Raw genomic sequence first — 23,789 nt, 5'->3', positions numbered from 1 at the left:
ACGAAAATTTAAGAAATTGTAAACCAAAATTTTCGAAAAGTTTTGTAGGTTGTAGGTATCACGGAAAAGTTTCAATGAGTGTCAAATTCGCTACAAAAATATGAGAAGGTAATTAAGCTTAAAGTTTGGTAAGTCTGAATCTTTTATACCCTACACCCTAGAAGGCTTGTCTAATGTTGCCTGGGTTATTTATTTCTGTATGCGAGGTACCATACCATGCATGGGCATGCGGCACACCGTACGGACTCGGCTATAAAAAAGGCCCCGTATGAGTCGCATAATGGCATGATCGGTAAATAAGTTGTGTTTGAAGTTGGGGTGCACCCCAGGTTCTTTGTCCCGAAAACGAATATAAATTTCTCGAAAATCAATAAATTTCCACCCCAAATAGCTTTTATATAATAGGGAGGTATTTTAGGGTAGGACGGCTCCCCAAACACATGGCTCTATATTGTTGTGATTGGTCTATATATCCATTTGGCGGGTTTTGGGCTGTCCCCGCGGCACCCGTCCCCAACAATAGAAACCATGTTTTTTTTTTTGTGATTGTGAGAGTGCAACAAATTTCGAACTAATCGCATTACCAATCTCCGAGATCTGGTATTTTTGAAATTAGGTTAATGAGAACTGGTTTTTAGTCGAGACATTTCAAATATGGATATCAAATTCATGTCCACACCCAAATCCCTTTACTTTGTACCCCATTTTGTCATGGTCGGTAAGTATGAACCGTTTGGAGGGTGGTTTGGGGTGCGAAGGCCACCGGCACCTGAAAATAGATATCAAATTCGTTCTTTACTCCCAAATACCGTTGATTTGAGCTCCATATTGTTATGGCCGGAAATTAAGTTCAGTTTAAGGGGTGATTAAGGGTGTATCCCCAAAATTGGATATCAAATTCGTTTTCTACTCACAAATATCTTTCATTTGAGTGCCATATTGCCATAATGGGTCAATTCATCTATTCGACGTGTTTTTAGGAGGAAAAGAGCCACCACCAGAGAGTTTTAATCAAATCTCTTTCATTTGAATCCTATATAGCCATGGTAGGCTGATATACCCATTTTGGGGTCTTTGGAGGTGAAGCGACCTCCCATTGAACCTAATTTTAGTTGCTATATTTGTAATCTACTGCCGGATACTTTTCATTTGAGTCCAATATTGATAGGAACGTTGAATATTTCTGTTTAGAGGAGTTTTTGGATTGGGGCGGCCAGCTTGGTACTCAAAATTTAATATGATATTCATTTTCTAGCCTCCAACACCTTTCATTTGGTACCCATATTGTGCCCATCAGTTCTCTTTTGGTTTTGGGAGGCGTTTTTGGTTAGGGGGGAGGGTCAGCCACCATCCGATATCTAAAAATTATATAACCTATGTTTCCTTTTTCTGATTCTACGGAACAAACAAACAAACCGAGTCTCATATAGTCATGATGGGTCATATGCCTATTTGGGGAGTTTTTAGGGGGTGGGGTGACCCCCTACACTTCGATCTGATTTCGTATGTCAGATTCGTAATCTACTCCCTAATACCTTTCATTTAAGCCCAAATTTTCAGTTTATAGACATTTTGGGGTTAGGGCGACTCCCTGGGTACTTGTACCCAATTTACAATGCCATATTCGTATTCTTCTCTTCAATACCTTTCATTTGATATCCATATGGTCTTTATCGGTCCACTTGTGATTTTTGGTGGTATTTTTGGGGTAACGGGGAGGATCCGCCCCCTTCCGATATCAACAAATTATAAAGCATATTTCTTCTTCCTGACCATATTCTTAATCTACTCCCGAATACCTCTCATGTGAGTCCCATATTGTCAGGATCGTAAAATAAACGTATTTTGAGGGGTTTTGGGGCTGGGAGGGCCCCCCATGTACTTGGACTCAACTTTTGTTATGAAATTCGCACTCTACTCTTGAATACCTTTCATTTGAATCCCATATTGTTGCGGGTAGTACTTTTGCGGTAAGGGGGAGGGTCCGCCCCCCTCCCGATATCAAAAAATTATATAGCCTATGTTTCCTTCCAGACCAACCTACACAATCTGTGAAAATTTCAAGGTAATCGGTTCAGATGTTTTTGAGTCTATACGACTATCTTTACGTGTTCGACCGCTATCGTGATTTCGATAGACGGACGGACATGGCTAGATCGACTCAGAACGTCGAGACGTTCATGAATATAACACTTTGTGGGCTCTTGGACGAAAATTTCGAGGTGTTACAAACGGAATGACTAGATTAGTATACCCCAATCCTATGGTGGTTGGTATAAAAAAAAGTTGCATGCTATGCCCCTAAGTTGATTCATTGTGTGCCGATGCCTAAGTGCCGATATCTGTTAGCAACTAAAGTCCGGCAATGACATAGGAAATGCTCTAACGTCTCATCATCCTTCCCGCATACCCTTCACATGCTATCACTTGCCGATTTTGCAAAGGTTGGCTCGTAGTCCTATGTGACCTCTTTCTTACTTCCTTTCAGTAATACTCTCATCTTCTCACGATCCGAATCCCCCCATAGGATTTTTCCCGTCCAACTGACCGCTTCGTTATTTCACAGAGTTATATGGGCATTCGTCGTCCACGCCCTTAACATGGACTGCGTCGAACCCAAAGGCTTTGGGTTAACCAAGTTTATTGACGGCAGTTGTCTGGACTTCACTGCCAAATCATCAGCTTTCTCATTCCCAGATACTCCGATATGGCCCGGCAACCATACGTAGCGAATCGTGACATCCTCAGAGAAGGTGTTAATCTTCTTCTTACTCAGACTATCCGAAATCTTACCGTGCTGGTTGTTATTGCCCTTAAGGCAAACACCACACCACCTCATGTAGTCCGTGATCGCGGGATCTCCGCAGGCAGAAATCTTTCCCAGATACTCCGATATGGCCCGGCATCCAAACGATGCGGGTCATGCCATCCACGGAGAAGGCGTCCTGGTTGTTAAAGATGTTCATACTCGACGTCCTCGTGTTAACCTAACACCACCTCACGCATACCGTGATCGCCGGATCTCCACCCAGTCGCTGGGTTCTGTAGGACGGTTGGTATTGTAAATCGGCTCTAACGGACTATGTTTTGATATAGCTCCCATATAAACCGATCTCCCCATTATACTTCTCGAGCCCCCTATAGACCGCAATTCCTTTCCGTTTTGCCTGAATCTTTGTACTATGAAGTTTTCTATGAAACTCAACAGATGTGCCAAGTGAGGTACGAATTGGTCAAAAACCTGATATAGCTCCCATATAAAATGATCTCCTAATTAAACTTCTTGAGCCTCTAAAGGGCGCAATTCTTATCCGACTTGGCTGAAATTTTGTGCTGTAACGTTTTTTATGACATAAAACAAATGGGCCAAGTATGGTTCGAATTGGTTTCACATAAACTGATCTTCCAATTATATTTTCTGAGTTTCTAGGGAGCCTAATTCTTACCCGTTTTGGCTGAAATTTTTCACAACAACTTCTCCTATGACCTTCAATATACGTGTGAAGTATGGTCCGAATGGGTCCTAATTCATATATAGCTCCAATATAAACCGATCTCCCGATTTTACTGCTGGAGCCCCTAGAGGGCGTAATTCTTATCCGATTTGGCCGACATTTTGCATAGTGACTTGTGTTATGACCTGTAATGCCGAGTATGATCTGAATCGGTCCTAAACCTTATATAGCTCCAATGTAACCGATGTCCCGATTTTACTTCTTGAGCCTCTACAGGGTATATTTTACACCCTCCACCATTGGATGGGGGTATACTAATTTCGTCATTCTGTTTGTAACTCCTCGTAATATGCGCCTGAGACCCCATAAAGTGTATACATTCTTGATCGTCAAATCATTTTAAGTCGATCTAGCCATGTCCGTCCGTCTGTCTGTCGAAAGCACGCTAACTTCCGAAGGAGTAAAGCTAGCTACTTGAAATTTTGCACAAATACTTTTTATTAGTGTAGGTCGTTTGGGATTGTAAATGGACCAAATCGGTCCTTCTTTTGATAAGCCCACCATATAAACCGATCTTGGGTCTTGACTTATTGAGCCTCTGGAGGGCGCAATTTTCGTCCGAGTTTATTGAAATTTTACACGTGGTGTTTTGGTGTCGCTTTCAACAACTGCGCTAAGTATGGTTCGAACCGGAAGATGTTTTGATATAGCTGCCATATAAACCGATCTTGGGTCTTGACTTCTTGAGCCTCTAGAGGGCGCAATTTTCGTCCGATTTTACTTAAATTTTGTAGTGTTTTGGTGTCACTTTCAACAACTGCGCTAAGTATGGCTCGAATCGGAAGATGTTTTGATATAGCTGTCATATAAACCGATCTTCGGTCTTGACTTCTTGAGCCTCTAGAGGGCGCAATTAACGTCCGATTTGACTTAAATTTTGCACGTGGTGTTTTGGTATCTTTTCTACCTACTGTGCTAAGTATGGTTTAAATCGGTTCATAATCTGGTATAGTTGTCATATAAACCGATCTTTGATCTTGACTTCTTGAGCCAATAGAGGGCGCAATTCTCATCCAAATTGGCTGAAATTTTGATTAAGGTGTTCTGTTATGACTTCCAATAGCTGTGCTTAGTATGGTACAAATCGGTATATAACCTGATATAACTGCCATATAAACCGCTCTGGGATTTTGACTTCTTGAGCATCTAGAGGGCGCAATTCTCATCCGATTTGGCAGAAATTTTGTACAACGGCTTCTCTCATGACCTTCAACATACTTGTATAATATGGTCTTAATCGATCAATAGCTTGATACAGCTCCCATATAAACCTATCTCCCGATTTTGCTTCTTGAGCCCCTACTAGGCGCAATTCTTCTCCGAATGAACTGAAATATTGCACAATGGCTTCTACAATATTCATCATCCAATTATGGTCCGAATCGGACTATAACTTGATATAGCTCCAATAGCATAACAGTTCTTATTCAATATTCTTCGTTTGCCTAAAAAGAGATACCGCGCATAGAACTCGACAAATGCGATCCATGGTGGAGGGTATATAAGATTCGGCCCAGCCGAATTTAGCACGTCTTTACTTGTTCTATCTTATTTGGTTCAAATTTTGCCCAATGGCATCTACTTTGGTCTCCAATATCCAAGCCAAGTATGGCTCCAATAGCATAGCCCTTTCTTATTCATTATCCTCTGTTTGCCCCAAAAGAGATACCTTACAAAAAACTTGACAAATGCGATCCATGCTGGAGGGTATACAAAATTCGGCCCAGCCGAACTTAGCTCTCTCTTACTTATTTTGTCTTTAGATCTACCTGCTAAGGTGTGTTTTCATGTTCTATGTATATTCACACATCATCTGTACTTTTTTTATATGGGTTTTGCGTGACTTTCATACATTTCGTCGTAAATTGAATCAAAGACTTGTGTAGATAGCCTGAGCCTTACATCTTTTTTTTTTTTTTTTTATAAATTGCAAACATCAAAGGATGTTTATTTAAATTCGTTTTGTTTAAACATATGCTTATAATCCCCAACATTATAAAGTTATTATTCACCTTTGTCTGTTTGAGCTAAACGCCAGAATGACAAACAGACATCTCCAGAGCCCCCTCCAAAGGCTGCTGCTACACATAGCGAGCCATGGCCTTGCCTGTCATTGAAAGGTGTTCAATGTGTCTTGCACAATCATGGAAGGAGAGCTAAGCAAATTACATAATTTCCACTCGAGACCATCGATGAGGAGACCGCAATGAGGAGACCGGAGGAACCGCAACCGTTTTTCCGTTTTCAGATATAATGTGGTTATCGTGTTATCGTGCTAATGTTGTCCATGAAACAAAAATTCTGGTTTAGCAGCGATTTTTGTTCCATCATTGGCGTTATTGTTGTCATCATCAATGGCATGCTTAATCATCCTTTGGTAGTATGCATGCTCTCTCCCTCTCTCTCTGTCTCTCTCTCTCCCCCAACACCTCATTTTCAACCACCTACAAGTACATTGAAAAAAAAATTTAAATCATGTACTTAACGAAGAGAACAGACACGACTAAGTGTACTCCTGGCATATGAGGGTAATAAATGTTGTCGCCAACATTAAATTGCGTTGAACACGCATTGCCGCCTGTTATGACGCCGTCACCAGAACCTCCACCAAACTCACGCACCCATTAAAAATAAATCAACGATTATGCGAGACAAAGTCTCTGAAAGTTGCCAGCAAAGTGTCATTGCTAGAGGCCTGTGCTATGCTGGTGTGGGCGATGTGGTGTGAGCGATTAGTCCTTTTACACCAACCACCCAGTGTGCTGTTAAATCGCGTTAGTTGAAGTAATGTAAAATAATTTATCAAATTGTAAATTTTATGCAAATTAAGTTACCAACAACAACAACAGCAGTAAAAAGCATATCTGGAACCGAACCAAATGGCATTTCAATTTGTTTATCCTTCGCCCCTATCCACCAACGCTCTATGGATGATTACGCCTTGGTGGGTATAAACAGGTGCCGCTGCTGATAATTTCCTGAAAGGGAATGTCAGGCGAATGCTGGCTCAAAGTACCGAAGGTAGTTGGACCTATGGTATATGAATGGCAAGGCTGTGAAAATCTGGATGCTGGCTGAATGGATGAAATCATTTTGGGGAATGCGCCTTCATGCTTAGCAAAGTACAAAACACAAATTGGATAATGGCCAGGATTAGTAACAATCTTTTCTTAGGATATGAGGCAGTTTTTTTAACTTTGAAAACTGATTAGAAATTATTCAACATTGGCAAATATACTTTGGCACCTGTTTATGTAGAACTTTCAATTTGTCACAAAATATAAGTAAGGAAAGGCAAAATTTAAAGGATGAAAATGAAAAAGAGAAAAGTTTATAACCAACACCATGGTTCCCTTTCTGGATTGGCGATATGTAACATATGAAAGATCCACCTTTTGTCTTAATGTGTCGAAAATCAAAATATGGTCCGATTTGTTCAACATTGGTATTTTTAACAGCTATGTCCAAATATAGACCGATCTGAATCATTTAGAACACAGATTTCGAAAAGATTAACATAAGTCCCTGGGTCAAATTTCAGCGAAATGGGGTAATAAATAAACTTTTTATGGGGCTAAGACCTTAAATCGAGATATTGGTCTATATGGCACCTACATTCATAACTGGACCGATCTAGGGCATCTTCAAGATATATATAAAGGTTCCCATCACAATCTACTGCCCTAAATTTTAGTAAAATCGGACAAAATATGCGACTTTCATGGGCCCCAAACCTTAAATCCGCAGATCGGTAAATATGGCAGCTATATCCAAGTCGTGACCGATCCAGGCCAAACTGAAAACAGATGTCGAAGGGCCTAACACAACTCACTGTTCCAAATTTCGGTGAAATCGGACAATAAATGCGATTTTTATGGGCCCAAGACCAAAAATCTGCAGAATGGTATATAAAGCGGCTATATCCAAATGGTGACCGATCTAGGCCAAATTGCAAAAATATGTCGAGTGGCCTAACACAGCTCACTGTCCCAAGTTTCAGCAACATCGGACAATAAATGCGCCTTTTATGGACCAAATACCTTATATCGAGAGATCGGTCTATATGGCAGCTATATCCAAACCTGGGCCGATCTGGGCCAAATTGAAGAAGGATGTCGTAGGGCCGGACACAACTCACTTACCTTAATTTCAGCGAAATCGAACAAACAGTGCGCCTTTTATGGGCCCAAGACCTTAAATCGAGAGATCGGTCTATATAGCAGCAATATCCAAATCTGAACCGATATTGACCAAACTGAAGAAAGATGTCGAGTGGCCTAACGCAACTCTATGTCCCAAATTTGAACGAAATCGAGCAATAAATGCGCCTTTTATAGGCTCCCAGACCCTAAATCGAAAGATCGACAAAAAACAAAATCTGTGCAAAGTCTCAGCGCTTTATCTCTATTTTTATACCCTCCACCATAGGATGGGGGTATACTAATTTCGTTATTCTATTTGTAACACCTCGAAATATGCGTCTGAGACCACATAAAGTATACATATTCTTGATCGCCATGTCATTTAAAGCCGATCTAGCCATGTCCGTCAGTCTGTCCGTCCGTCCGAAAGCACGCTAATTTTCGAAGGAGTAGAGCTAGCCGCTTGAAATTTTGTACAAATACTTTTGATTAGTGAAGGTCAGTTGGGATTGTAAATGGGCCAAATCGGTCCCTGTTTTGATATAGCTGCCATATAAACTGGTCTTGGATCTTGACTTCTTGAGCCTCTAGAGGGCGCAATTCCTACCCAATTTGACTGAAATTTTGTACGAAGTATTTTGGTATCACTTCCAACAACTGTGTTAAGTATGATTCAAATCGGTTCATAATCTGGTATAACTGCTATATAAACCGATCTGGGATCTTGACTTCTTAAGCGTCTAGAGGGCGCAATTCTCGTCCGATTTAACTGAAATTTTGCACTTGGTGTTTTGGTATCACTTCCAACAACTCTGCTAAGTGTGGTTCAAATCGGTTTATGTTTTAATATAGCTGCCATATAAACCGATCTTGGGTCTTGAATTTTTGTGCCTCTAGAGGGCGCAATTCTTATCCGATTGGAATGAAATTTTGCACATAGTGTTTTGGTATCACTTCCCATAACTGCGCTAAGTATGATTCAAAGCGGTTCATGATTTGATATAGCTGCCATATAAACCGACCTTGGGTCTTGACTTTTTGGTTCCCTAGAGGGCGCAATTCTCGTCCGATTTTTTAAAAATTTTGCACATAGTGTTTCGGTTGCACTTCCAAAAACTACCCTAGGTATGGTTTAAATCGAACCATGTTTTGATATAGCTGCCATATAAACCGATCTTGGGTTTTGACTTCTTGAGCCTCTAGAGGGCGCAATTCTTATCCGATTTGACTCAAATTTTGCACGTGGTGTTTTGGTATCACCTCCCATAACTGCGCTAAGTATGATTCAAATCGGTCATGTTTTGATATAGCTGCTATATAAACCGATCTTTGGTTTCGACTTTTTGGGCCTCTAGAGGGCGCAATTCTCGTCCGATTTGACTGAAATTTTGCACGTAGTGTTTGAGTATCACTTCCAACAACTGTGTTAAGTATGATTCAAATCGGTTCATAACCTGGTATAGCTGCCATAGAAACCGATCTTGGGTTTTGACTTCTTGAGCCTCTAGAGAGCGCAATTCTTGTCCGATTTGAATGAAATTTTAAACGTAGTGTTTTGGTATCACTTCCCATAACTGCGCTAAGTATGATTCAAATCGGTCATGTTTTGATATAGCTGCTATATAAACCGATCTTTGGTTTCGACTTTTTGGGCCTCTAGAGGGCGCAATTCTCGACCGATTTGACTGAAATTTTGCACGTAGTGTTTTGGTATCACTTTCAACAACTGTGCTAAGTATGATTCAAATCGGTTCATAATCTGGTATAGCTGCCATATAAACCGATCTTGGGTTTTGACTTCTTGAGCCTCTAGAGAGCGCAATTCTTGTCCGATTTGAATGAAATTTTAAACGTTGTGTTTTGGTATCACTTTCAACAACTGTGCTAAGTATGATTCAAATCGGTTCATAATCTGGTATAGCTGTCATATAAACCGAACTGGGATCTTGACTTCTTGCACCCCTAGAGGGCGCAATTCTCATACGATTTGGCTGAAATTTTATACAACAGCTTCTTTCACGACCTTCAACGTACGTGTCTAATATGGTCTGAAACGATCAATAGCTTGATACAGCTCCCATATAAACCTATCTCCCGATTTTGCTCTTTGAGCCCCTACAGGGTGAAATTCTTATCCGAATGAACTGAAATATTACACAATGACTTATACAATGTTCAGCATTCATTTATAGTCCAAATCGGACTATAACTTGATATAGCTCCAATAGCATAACAGTTCTTATTCAATATTCTATGTTTGTCTAAAAAGAGATACCGCACATAGAACTCGAAAAATGCGATCAATGGGGGAGGGTATATAAGATTCGGCCCGGCCGAACTTAGCACGTTATTATTTGTTTCTTTTGAAACATCTTTTATTACTTTATCCGGAGTAGGAGTAGAATAATTTCCTCGACTCCGCCTCCAAGACTCCGACTCCGCAGTCCAGTTTTTTATAATCCTTACTTCATAGCCAGCCAAGAGATATATTTTCTGTTATTCTCAACTTTGTAATTAATGCAAGAAAAATCTCCACATTATTTTACATCTTTAATTTATTTTCAAGGACCCAAGTCGGACTTTGTATTCAATCAGAAATTTAATCAAAGTTCTTGTTAGCCTTTGGTCTCAGATAAATATTTGTTTTATTTTTCTGTTATTTCTGCATTTTACATATGAGTACATGGAATTAAAATAATCGATTAAGCAAAACCATAGCACAAGAATCCACAACCCAGTTCTTCCTAAGGACTTCCATCTACAACAACATTTATTTCTATATACATATATCTAAGTCCTTTACTTCATTCTATGTTTAGTCCTTAGTATTAAAATGCCAATATTTGGCTTTTGTGGCAAGGGAGGGGACGAAGAGCGTAAAGTAAAGTTTTGTGGTTACTTTTGCTAAACCAACACAAATGGTTCACAAGACAAATCAAATAAAAGCAACAATGCCAAGAGCAGAGGAAATTCTGGATGCTGCAGCAGCTACAAGGGCTTTACACTATTGCACTGCACCGCACTGCATGAAAAGGAAATGGATTTTTGCCCGTCATGAATTTCGTAGGTGTCTGGTGAAGTTCGAAGAGAAATACAAGTGGTTTCAAGTACATTTTAGAATTCATTAAAATTAAATGGAAAATATTTAAAGTTTTGTAAGGTGAGCAAAATATTTGCTACACCTTATTTTACCTTATGGGGAAAACAAATTTTCCATACATACCTACGTTTAATCTACACCGTAATAGATTTCGCCAAGTTACAATTTTGCATGACTATGAAAGTCTAAAGAGTTCAAGAAACTTTAAGTAATTCCTACTCCTTAATATCCTGCTGAAGAAGATTATACGACATGCAGATGTGAATAGATTGGCACACTTATCACAAGCTACTCGCCTATGCCGACGACATCGACATCACAGTTCGGTCCCGGCGCGTTGGAAGGTTGCGAACGTTTAGTCAATACCCAAAAGGGGTGAGGCAAACAACCCTGCGAATTATCGGCCAATTGCCATATGCTCCGCTCTTTCCAAGGTCATGGAGAGCATGGTTAATCACCATCTTGTGAGGTATTTACAGTCTAATGGCTTTCTTAGCGACCAACAGTATGGGTTCCGCAGAAATCGCTCTACGGGCCATGAGGTCCATGGAACTTCTGTCGGAACGTTGGAATCGCTCAATCCACCAGTTTGGTGAGAGTAAGGTTGTGGCTCTGGATATCTCCAAGGCATTCGAAAGGGTCTGGCACGGTGCACTACTATCAAAGCTGGTCCCATTTGGTGTCGTTAATGCCTTCGTTCGATTTTTTTCGAGTTTTCTCCGAGATCGCACTATTCGAGTCGTTATGGATGGGTTCTCATCCAATGAGCACAAATTGACCGCAGGTGTACCTCAGGGCTCTGTTCTTTCTTCTTCTCTTTTTTTAACTTTCATCAACGATCTGTTGGCTCAGACATCGAATCCGATCTACTCATTTGCGGATGACAGTAATCTCTGTCATTTGTACTCTTTCGACCATAGGCCGAGTCTTCGAGATATTGAGGACAAGAGGCAGGTTATGGACGATATACTCTGCCAGGATTTGCTGTAGTAGATTTTAGATTATAATGCACGGAAGACTCAGTGCTGCTTATTGTCAGACAAACGATTGGCTGACCCTTTACGATCATCTTTATCTATCAAAGGTGTAGATGTTGAGCAGTCGGAAGCTCTTGATGTTCTGGACATGAAAATACAAAGTGATGTCCGTTGGGCTAAACATGTATATGAAGTATCGAAAGAAGAATTCAAGTGTTTAGACTTCCTTAAACGATGTAAGAATTACTTCACTCCGTCTGATCTTCTTAACATCTACAACACTTTCTTAAGGCCAACAAGTAAGAGCGTGCTAAGTTCGGACACCCTCCACCATGGATCGCATTTGTCGAGTTCTATGCGCGGTATCTCTTTTCAGGCAAACAAAGAATATAGAATAACAACTGTTATGTTATTGGTGTTATATCAAATTATATTCCGATTCGTCGTTGTGTAATATTTCAATTCATTCGGATAAGAATTGCGCCTTGTAGGGGCTCAAGAAGCAAAATCGGGAGATAGGTTTATATGGGAGCTGTATCAAGCTATTGATCGATTCAGACTATATTAGACACGTGTGTTGTAGATCATGAGAGAAGCCGTTGTACAAAATTTGAGCTGAATGAGGATAAGAATTGCGCCCTCTAGAGGCTCAAGAAGTCAAGAACCCAAGATCGGTTTACATAGCAGATATATCAGGTTATTTATCGATTTACGCCATACTTCGCACAGTTATTGGCAGTCATAACAAAAGACCTCATGCCAAATTTCAATTGCACGCTCTATTGGCTCAAGAAGTCAAGATCCAAGATCGCTTTATATGACAGCTATACCAGATTGTGATGCGATTTGAACCATACTTAACATACAATAGTTGTTGAAGTGATACCAAAACACTACGTGCAAAATTTCAGTTAAATCGGACGAGAATTGCGCCCTCTAGAGGCTCAAGAAATCAAGACCACATATCGGTTTATATGGCAGCTATATCAAAATATCTTCCGATTTGAACCATACTTAGCGCAGTTGAAAGTGACACCAAAACACCACGTGCAAAATTAAAGTAAAATCGGACGAAAATTGCGTCCTATAGAGGCTCAATAAGTCAAGACCCAAGATCGGTTTATATTGTGGGTTTATAAAAAGAAGGACCGATTTGGCCCATTTACAATCCCAACCGACCTACACTAATAAAAAGTATTTGTGCAAAATTTCAAGCGGCTAGCTTTACTCCTTCGAAAGTTAGCGTGCTCTCGATGGATGGACGGACGGACGGACAGATGAACGGACGTGGCTAGATCGATTGTAAATGACATGACCATCAAGAATATATATACGTTATGGGGTCTCAGACGCATATTTCGAGGTGTTACAAACAGAATGACGAAATTAGTAAACCCCTATCCTATGGTGGAGGGTATAAAAATTGGAGTACAACTCCCATGTATGGGCTGGAGCTTCAAAATCATCCCTGCAGCTACTGGACCGTGTACAGAGGAGAGCGATGGCGTTGATTGGGGACAGTGGGGTATCCAACTCTATTTCCGCCCTTCTTCATCGTCGCAATGTGGGTTGTATGGCGCTGATCTATCGGTCTGATATTAGTCTTCTTATTCCTGATGTAAGGATGTATGTCAGGGATACTAGACATTGCAGGAGCTCACAACCGTTTGTAATTGATTGGCCAGCGGACCGCACAATGCATTATAGGGAGAATTCTTATTTCGACCGAACCGTTCGTATGTGGAATCGACTTCCGGCTAATGTTTTTCCCACCCACTTTGACATCCAAGGATTTAAGAGAAATTAAGAGGGGACATCCCCTGTGTGTTGGATGACGGATGAAACTATAGGCAATTCCTAGTCCTTAATATCCTGCTGGAGAAGATTATACGAGATGCAGATATGGCACACTAATCACAAGAGAACACATGCTACTCGCCTATGCCGACGACATCGATATCAAAGATCGGTCACCGGAAGTAGTAACTGCTACCTTTGAAAGAATCGAAAGAGAGTCAGTGAAAAAGGGTCTGGCAGTAAATGGAGATAAGACGAAATGGATGGTTTCAACTCCCAAAACGCCTTGCACAACCGAGCACATAAAGAAAATGGAGAAAGTTGGGAACCACAACTTTGAGATAGTCAGTAACTTTAACTACCTCGCACCGCCGTTACCGAAACGAATGATACCAGTTTTGATATAAAGCGAAGAATAATACTGGCAAACAGATGCTACTTTGGACTAAGTACGCAGTTTAGAAACAAGGCCACCTATCGACAGACAGAGATTACACTGTACAAGACACTGATACTACCCGTGTTGTTATATGGTTCTGAAGCATGGGTACTTCTGAAAGCAGACGAGGCAGTACTTGGAGTATTTGAGAGAAAGTTTCTTCGTAAAATATATGTGCCAGTTTGCGTTAATGGAGAATATAGGCGACGTACGAACCACAAGCTGTATGAGCTATATGACGACGATAGCATAGTTACACTCATCAAAATACAACGGCTGCGTTGGCTAGGTCATGTTATCAGAATGGATGAAGAAGCTCCAGCAAAGAAGTCTTTGGAAGGCAAACACGGTGGTACACGCAAACCGGGAAGCCCGATGGAAAAATCAAGTAGTGGGAGACACCTCGAAACTAGGTGTCAGAGATTTTAGAATAAACGCAGAAGATCGAGGCGCTTGGAACGCTATTCTACGTTCGGCTAGTGGAACAAATGTTCTGGCATAACCAATTAAAGTTAGGTAAGTAAGTAATTCCAACTACTTATTGCTCCACCATAGGATGGGAAATACTCCCTTTGTCATTCCGTTTATAACACCTCGAAATATTGGTCTACAACCCCATAAAGTATATAAACTCTTGGTCCTCATGTTATTATGCCAGTCTGTCTGTCTATCCGTCCTTCTGTTTCTATGTCTATCCGCCCTTCCGCTCATTCTATATAACATTTGTTTACGAAAATTGGTTCAAATTTAATTTCTCTAGCAAATTTTGATGAAATTTCCTTTTTATTAAAAAATTTCCAAATTTAATCTCCTTCGAAAATTTGGGCAAAATATCATTTCTTTTGAATTTCTTTTTTAAATCCTCATATCAGGCATGTGTTAACCAGCCAAAATACCATATTTGACACTATATTCTTATACTTAAAAAAATTGAAGAAAAAAAACTTTGACCAAAAAATTTAAATTTCCCTAAGGACATTTTGTCTGCAATTCAGAAGAAAGGCCATCAAAAGGCTATTACATTTGATTGAAAATAAGATAAAATAATGTTGTAGACTAATAAAATATGTAAAAATCTCTTCTAGCCTATATTTGTAGAATGTATATTAGACTGTGCCATGCTATTAAGGAAAACAAGTAAAAGCGTGCTAAGTTCGTACGGGCCGAATCTTATATACTCTCCAACATGGATCGCATTTGTCAAGTTCTTTTCCCGATATCTCTTTTTAAGAAAACAAATGATAAAAGAAAAGAATTTCTATAATATTGGAGCTATGTCAAGTTATCCGTTCAGGTCTGAACTGAATGTTGGAGACCGTAGTAGAAGTCATTGTGTAAAATTTCAGCCAATTCCAGTAAGAATTGTGCCCTTTAGGGTCTGAAGAAGTAAAATAGAGAGATCGGTTTATATGGGAGCTATATCAGGCTATGAACCGATTCCGATCATATTTCACACGTATGTTGAAGGTCATGGGAGAAGTCGTTGTACAAAATTTCAGCCAGATCGGATAATAATTACGCCCTCTGGAGGCTCAAGAAGTTAAGATCCCAGATCGGTTTATATGACAGCTATATCAAGTTATGCACCGATTTGAAACATATTTGGCACAGTCATTGGAAGTCATAATGAAACACCTCGTGCAAAATTTCAACTGAATCAGATAAGAATAGTGCCCTCTAGTGGCTTAAGAAGTCAAAACCCGAGATCGGTTTATATGGCAGCTATAACAGGTTATGGACCGATTTCAACCATACTCAGCACAGTTGTTAGAAGGCATAATAAAACACCTCATGCAAAATTTTAGCGTAATCGGATAAGAACTGCGCCCTCTAGTGGCTCAAGAAGTCAAAACCCGAGATCGGTTTATATGGCAGTTATATCAGTTGTTGGAAGTTATAATAAAACACCTCACGCAAAATTTCAGCCAAATCGGATAAGAATTGCGCCCTCTAGTGGCTCAAGAAGTCAAAATCCTAAATCGGCTTACATGGCAGCTATATCAGGTTATGGACCATGCTTAGCACAGTTGTTGGCCAAATCGGATGGGAATTGCGCCCTCCGTAGGCTCAAGAAGTTAAAACCCCAGATCGGTTTATATGACAGCTATATCTAAATATGAACCAACTTCCACGAAATTCACCAGCACTGCCGAGAGTCAAGAGAGATTCCTTCTTAACAAATTTCAACAGAATCGGTTAATAAATGACCATTCTATTGCATTATTACTACAAATCGGACTAACATATATGTGGGAGCTATATCCAAATCTTAACCGATTTTTATGAAATTTACCTGTAATGTCGAAAGTCATGCCAAAATTCTTCCTGCCAAATTTCTAGGGAATCGTTTAACAAATGACCGTTTTAACGCATTATTACTGCAAATCGAACGAACATATATATGGGAGCTATATCCAAATCTGAACCGATTTCTATGAAATTATCCTGTAATGTCGGGAGTCATAACAAAATCCTTTCTGCCAAATTTCGAGAGAATCAGTTAACAAATTACCATTTTATTGCAGAATTACTGCAAATCGGATTTTTTCCAATTTCAATAGGCTTCGTCTCTAGGCCGAAAAAAATGCCCATAGCAAATATGAAGACGATAGGGTGAAATTTGCGACCTATAGTTTGTACACAAATTAACATGGACAGCAAAACAGACAGACGGGCATAGCTAAATCGAATCAGAAAGTGATTCTGAGTCGATCGGTATACCTATCAATGGGTCTATCTCTCTTCCTTTTAGGTGTTACAGATTGTAATACCCTCTACCACAGTAGTGGTATAAATACAAATAGATACAAATGGAGATATTGAGCTAAAACTTTGCACATATTCTTTTTTTTGTCCAAAGGCAAGTTAAGTTCGACAATGGGCTATATCGGACTATATCTTGATATAGCTCCCATATAGGTCAATCCGCCGATTAAAGGTTTTAGGCTCATGAAAGCCACATTTATAATCCGATTTTGCTGAAATTTGGGACAGAGAGTTGCGTTAGGCCACCGTATCGCAGAGGTTAGTATGTCCGCCTATGAAGCTGAACGCCTGGGTTTGAATCCTGGCGAGACCATCAGAAAAAAAATATACAGCGGTGGTTTTCCACATCCTTCTTAAATTTGGCTTTGATCGGTCAAGATTTGGATATAGCTGCCATATAGACCGATCTCTCGATTTAAGGCCTTGGTCCCATAAAAGGGGTATTTATTGTCCTATGTCACCGAAATTTGGGACGGTGAGTTGTGTTAGGCTCGTCGAAATTCTTCTTCAATTTGGACCAGATCGGTTCAGATTTGGATATGGCTGCCATATAGACCGATCTCTCGATCAAAGGTTTTGGGCCCATAAAAGGCGCGTTTATTGTGTCGCGAAAGTTTCAGACAGTGAGTTGCGTTAGGCTTTTCGACATCTTTCTGCAATTTGGCCCATATCGGTCCAGATCAGTTCAGATATGGATATAGCTGCCATATAGACCGATCTCTCGATTTAAAGTCGTAGGCCCATAAAATCCGAATTTATTGACCGATGTCACCGAAATTTGAGACAGTGAGTTGTGTTAGGGCCTACGACATTTTTCTTCAATTTGGGCCAGATCGGTCCAGATTTGGACATAGCTGCTATATATACCGATCTCTCGGTTTTAGGTTTTGGGCCCATAAAAGGCGCGATTATTGTCCGATGTTACCGAAATTTGGGACAGTGGGTTGTGTTAGGCTCATCGACATTCTGCCTCAATTTGGGCCAGATCTGTCCAGATTTGGATATAGCTGCCATATAGACCCATCTCTCGATTTAAGGCCTTTGGCCCATAAAAGGGGCATTTATTGTCCGATGTCACCGAAATTTGGGACAGTGAGTTGTGTTAGGCTCATCGACATTCTTCTTCTACATCTTTCTGCAATTTGGCCCAGATCGGTTCAGATTTGGATATATCTGTCATATAGACCGATATCTCTGTTTAAAGTCTAAAGGCGAATTTATAATCCGATTTCACTAAAATTTGACACAGTGACTTATGTTAGGCTTTTAGACGTCCATCTCGTATATGGTTCAGATTGGTCTGTATTTGAATATAGCTTCCAAAAAGACCTATTTTTCTTCTACAAAATTGAGCAATGACTTTCACTTATTAAACCACTCAATGTCCGTGCCGAAGTTGGTCCATTTGCCACACTATTGGGATCAGAGGGAAATAAATTGGAGGATATGCGTCTCAAAAAAAAAAAAAAAGAAATATTTTTTTTTTTTTTTGATTTTTGGAACACTCTAATGTTTATACCTTAAATTATGTTTCACTTTGATATGGTTCCTAATAAAAACAAAATCTGTGTATGTTTGTCTCTCCTGTTTATTTAACGCACCAGCAAATCTCGAAGAAAGGAAAATTGAAATTCAACATCAATGGGGATTTGTTGAAAACGTAGTTTTCGAGAGGGTGGTGGAGAAAACTCCTTAACTTTACGCCGGCCCTCATTTCTTGTCGTTTTTGGCATAATTCTTGTTAGCCTTCATAATCAGCAGTTTTGAGAAGGACTACCTACCAAGGCAACAAAAAAAAAATATGGAATTTTCTCTTTGATGTTGCTGCCCCTGACCGTATGTCAACAGCTTTTGTATGAAATGAACAACTTTTAAATTGCTTTTTCAACTTTTATCTATGATTTGTAAAGCCCAAGGGCTATGACATTTCCCTCTGTCATCATAGGACAATGTTTCCCCCCCCCCCCCCCCCCCCCCCCCAACATACCTACCCCTACTCTAATTTGTCAATGGATTTTTAGTGTACAAATTAATCACTACACCTATATTTTGAAGTGTTTTAGCTTTTTTTCTTTCATGCTGAATGAAAGGGTGTTCACTACTCCAAGTAAGGGGTTTTCACTGATAGGATTGTAAGTTTTATTCCCTCACTCTCTTCTTCTTTTTCTCTGTCTTTGGATATGTGTGCATGACCTTTTTAAATAACTTTCAGGATTTGTGATTCTGTTTAAGATTAGGTGTTGGATTTTGTCTTTCGCTAAGCCTATGTGAATTGCTTTTGTGTACAAAATAATTTTCCAAGAATATGGACATAAGCCAGAGTAACAAGCTAAGGGATTTCAGTTCTCTTTGTTATTGGCCTTAATTAAGGATTATACAAAGGATGGAGGGAAAATCAATCACAATGTCAGATAGAGGGTCTCTTAAGCAAGTAAAATCGTGCTAAGTTCGGCCGGGCCGAATCTTATATACCCTCCACCATGGATCGCATTTGTCGAGTTCTTTTCCCGGCATCTCTTCTTAGGCAAAAAAGGATATAAGAAAATATTTACTCTGCTATTAGAGCAATATCAAGTTATGGTCTGGTTTGGACCACAATTAAATTATAGACCTGCGTAAAATGTCAGCCAATTCGAATAAGAATTGTGCCCTTTGGGGGCTCAAGAAGTAAAATAGAGAGATCGATTTATATGGGAGCTGTGTGAGGCTATAGACCGATTCAGACCACAATAAACACGTATATTGATGGTCATGAGAGGATCCGTCGTTCAAAATTTCAGGCAAATCGGATAAAAATTGTGACCTCTAGAGGCTCAAGAACTCAAGATCCCAGATCGGTTCATATGGCAGCTATATCAGGTTATGGACCGATTTTAACTTTATTTGACACAGTTGTTGGAAGTAAGAATAAAATACATCAAGCGAAATTTCAGCCACATTGGATAGGAATGGCGCCCTCTAGAAGCTCAAGAAGTCAAGTACCCAGATCGGTTTATATGGCAGCTATATCAGGTTATGAACCGATTTGAACCATATTTGGCACAGTTGTTGGAAATCACAACAAAACACGTCGTGCAAAATTCCATTCCAAGATCGGTTTATACGGCAGCTATATCAGTTTATGGACCGATTTGAACTACACTTGGTACAGTTGTTGGAAATAACAACAAAACACGTCGTGCAAAAACTTATTCTAATCGGATAAGAATTGCGTCCTCTAGAGGCTCAAGAGTTCAAGACCCAAGATCGGTTTATATCGCAGCTATATCAAAACATGGACCGATATGGCCCATTTACAATCCCAAATGACCTACACTTATAAGAAGTATTTGTGCAAAATTTCAAGTGGCTAGCTTTGCTCCTTCGAAAGTTAGCGTGCTTTCGACAGACAGACGGTCGGACGGACGGACATGGCTAGATCGACATAAAATGTCACGACGATCAAGAATATATTTACCTTATACCTTATATTCGTCTCAGACGAATATTTCGAGTAGTTGCAAACAGAATGACGAAATTAGTATACCCCCATCCTATGGTGGAGGGTATAAAAAAAATCATAGTTTAACCTTATGAAAGTATCAGCGACTTTAGTTCTGCCGGACTTAGTTCTGCCGGACTTAGTTCTGCCGGACCGAATCTTATAAACCCTCTACCATTAATTGCATGTGACAAATTTTTTGAATAACCTCTTTATACCTCACTAAGGATATTTTATGCACAACCTCGTGCAGGACAGGCTCCACGAGGTTGTGCATAAAATAGAAGAATCCTTCGATGCCAAAACTTTCACACTGGCGGTATGCATTGACATCGAGGGGGCTTTTAACAATGTGCGGACCGACACACTGATCCAATCCTTAGACCAGTACCGGGTGAACCTGGTTCTTAGAGATTGGATAAACCATATGCTAAGGAACAAGTTGATAAATTGTGTGTCCCATGGCATAAATATAAGGGCGAAAGTGGCACAAGGCACGCCTATGGGTGACCACCATAAATGACCTATTACGGATGCTGACTGAGGAAGGATTTGAACCCTCCTACTACGCAGACTATGTTATAATAATTCTAAGGGGTAAGGATCCGAACGAGCTATGCAGAAGGGCCGAAAGTGTATTGCGTATGTCATATGACTGGGCCAGACCCAGATGTCTCAATGTTAACCCAGAGAAGACTGAAATATGATTGTTTACGAGGAAGACGAAGGAAGGCCAATTTAACGCGCCATGTTTCCTCAACGAAACGATTACGATATCTGACGCGGTCAAATACTAAGGAGTGATCTTGGACTCAAAATTGAACCTGAAGTGTCACATTCAGGAGTGTACAGAGGAGGCTCACATATGTTTGACACTATGTATACGGGCCGTAGGCTCGAAATGGGACATGAATCCGACTATAGTCCACTGGCTCTACAGAAGCGTGACTAGACCAATACTTACTTACCTACGCCTCCGTAGGTTGGTGGTCTGCGATGAAGAAATAGGGCTATGTAAGGATAATACAACAGATTCAGAGAATCTATTATCTTGGCATAGGCGGAGCGATGGGGACCACGCTCACTAGAGCACAGGTGACTATTCTAGATAGATATCACTGCGGTTATGGGACTTAAGGCGATTAGAGAATGAAAGGAGGAAAGGTGCAGGTCATACCATCGTTGCATAAACGAGGCAACGATAGGAAACCTGGAAGGCAGGGAAGAGGTTTCCGAACAGATACTTGAGACGACACTTGAATTCGAGTGTTGCATAAACGAGGCAACGATAGGAAACCTGGAAGGCAGGGAAGAGGTTTCCGAACAGATACTTGAGACGACACTTGAATTCGAGCGCGAGGCACTGCTGCCAGCGGCGCAGTCTTGGATTGACGGAATTCTAGTATTAGAATTCCGCAGATGAATCACAGCCAGAGAACAGAGTGGACCTGGAGGGTCTACATAAAGAACCTAAGGACCGAGATTTGTTTTAGACTGGCTGACCATAATACGGACCCGGCCGACACGGGATAACTATGGGCACCACACAAGCTGGAACTATGAGTTTCGACTTGTGTGGTATCCATCGTTTTCACGGGAAGCTTAGCTGAAAGCTACAGGTCGCATTCACATATTGCGGATGGTGGAATGCTTCGTTTTTATGCGGAGTAGCTGCAAATGCGGCCGCCGGCAGTCAGCGATTTTCGAGAGGAGAGTCGCAGTGAGGAGTCAGGTGGCACTGGCTCTTAATTAAATACTGAGTGCCAATGATATTCGAGATGACAATGATACTCAAGATGACAAATGGCCAACATCAGCTTCTGTTACCAGGTTAGGGGTGGCTGAAGGCGAGCATTGAATCTAGGAGCAAGCGGCTCGCGACATCTACGGATACATGTGCGATTCCACAAAGCCATGCGGTTGGGACGCTAGGCAGAAACCCGCCCACGGAAACCTATGAGAATTGCTATGAGAAACAAAGGAACAGTAAAAATGGACCCCCTAACGTTGACGACCCACACAAATGAAAAAAGGACCATGATTTGCGGATCTGCACCTGAAGTGCCCGCACTCTCTATAGAGAAGATGCAGTATACGCACTGGCGGATATATTAGAGAAGTACAAGGCAGATAATGCCGCCTTACAGAAAGTGCGATGGAATGGGAGTGGCGTCATAACAACACCAAACGATGACGAACTATACAATAGCTGCCATAACACGAGACAGGAATTTGGCTGTGGATTTGTGGTTGGTCGGAGACTGAAACACCTTGTCGTCAGCTTTATTCTGGTGGATAAGAGACTAGCCACAATCCGCATAAAAGCTAAATTCCTCAACATCAGCCTTATTTGTGCCCATTCCCCGACAGAAGACAAAGACAAGTAAACCAAGGATATTTTCTACGACCACCTAGAGAGAGAATATGACCACTGTCCTGTCCATGATACTAAAATCGTTCTGGGAGATTTTAATGCGAAGATAGGGAATCTTCCTCTCCGCAGACGAAGATTACACTATACAAGACACTGATACTATCAGTGTTGTTATATGGTTCTGAACCATGGATACTTGTGAAAGCAGATGAGGCAGTGCTTGGAGTATTTGAGAGAAATATTCTTCGTAAAATATATGGACCAGTTTGCGTTAATGGAGAATATAGGCGACATATGAACCACGAGCTGTATGAGCTGTATGACGACGATACAACGACTGCGTTGGGTAGATTATGTTGTCAGAATGGATGAAGCAGCTCCAGCAAAGAAGTCTTTTGAAGGCAAACACAGTGATACATGCAAACCGGGAAGACCAAAAGCCCGATGGAAAGATCAAGTGGTAGGAGACACCTCGAAACTTGGTGTCAGAGGTTTTAGAATGAGTGCAGAAGATCGAGGCGCTTGGAACGCTCTTCTGTCATAGCCAGTTAAAGTATGTAAGTAAGACCATATTACGGTCCTGCAGGCGGAGATCCGGGCTATCACGGTATGCGTGAGGTGGTGTGGTACTAACGCGAGGACGTCGAGCGTGACCATTAGTACGGACAGTAAACTGGCCTTAAGGCGAATAACAACCAGGACGGTAAGATCACGAAAAGTTTTGGAGTGTGGGAAGAAGATTAATGTTTTCTCTGATAATACCAAGATCCACATTGTTTGGGTGCCAGGTCATAGCGGAGTAAGGGGGAATGAAAAAGCAGTGTAGGCCAGAGAATTGCCGTCAACAAACTTATGAGCGTGGTAGATGAATGCATATGCAACCCTGTGGAATAGCGAAACGGTCGGTAGGACGGCGAAAATCCTATGGGGTGATTCGAATCGTGAGAGGACGAGGCTATTACTGAAAGGAAGTAAGAAGGAGGTCAGTATAGCTTTTGGTATCATAACGGGACACATAGCACTACGAGCTCACTTATGTAAAATTGGCATGGAAAACAATTAAGGATTTTGTAGGTAGCACGAAATTCCTAACTTAGATTTTCTTTTTCGAGGTAACTTTTTTTTTAGAGCGCACAACAAGCTGATTAGTGACGTAGGTGTATGTTCATAGTTGCATGGGGCGGATTAATATATGCAC

At 40.7% G+C, this 23,789-nt stretch overlaps 1 protein-coding gene across 3 annotated transcripts in view; it reads right to left on the bottom strand.

The window, feature by feature from the left end:
• LOC106082720 (J domain-containing protein) overlaps nt 1-23,789 on the bottom strand; it is a 153,267-nt gene that overhangs the window by 32,662 nt on the left and 96,816 nt on the right. The window lies entirely within an intron of this gene.

This window comes from Stomoxys calcitrans, chromosome 2 (assembly GCF_963082655.1).
Source record: "Stomoxys calcitrans chromosome 2, idStoCalc2.1, whole genome shotgun sequence".
Taxonomy (NCBI): domain Eukaryota; kingdom Metazoa; phylum Arthropoda; class Insecta; order Diptera; family Muscidae; genus Stomoxys; species Stomoxys calcitrans.
Note: the sequence above shows the minus strand (reverse complement) of the source record. Positions and strands in the feature narration are given on the sequence as shown.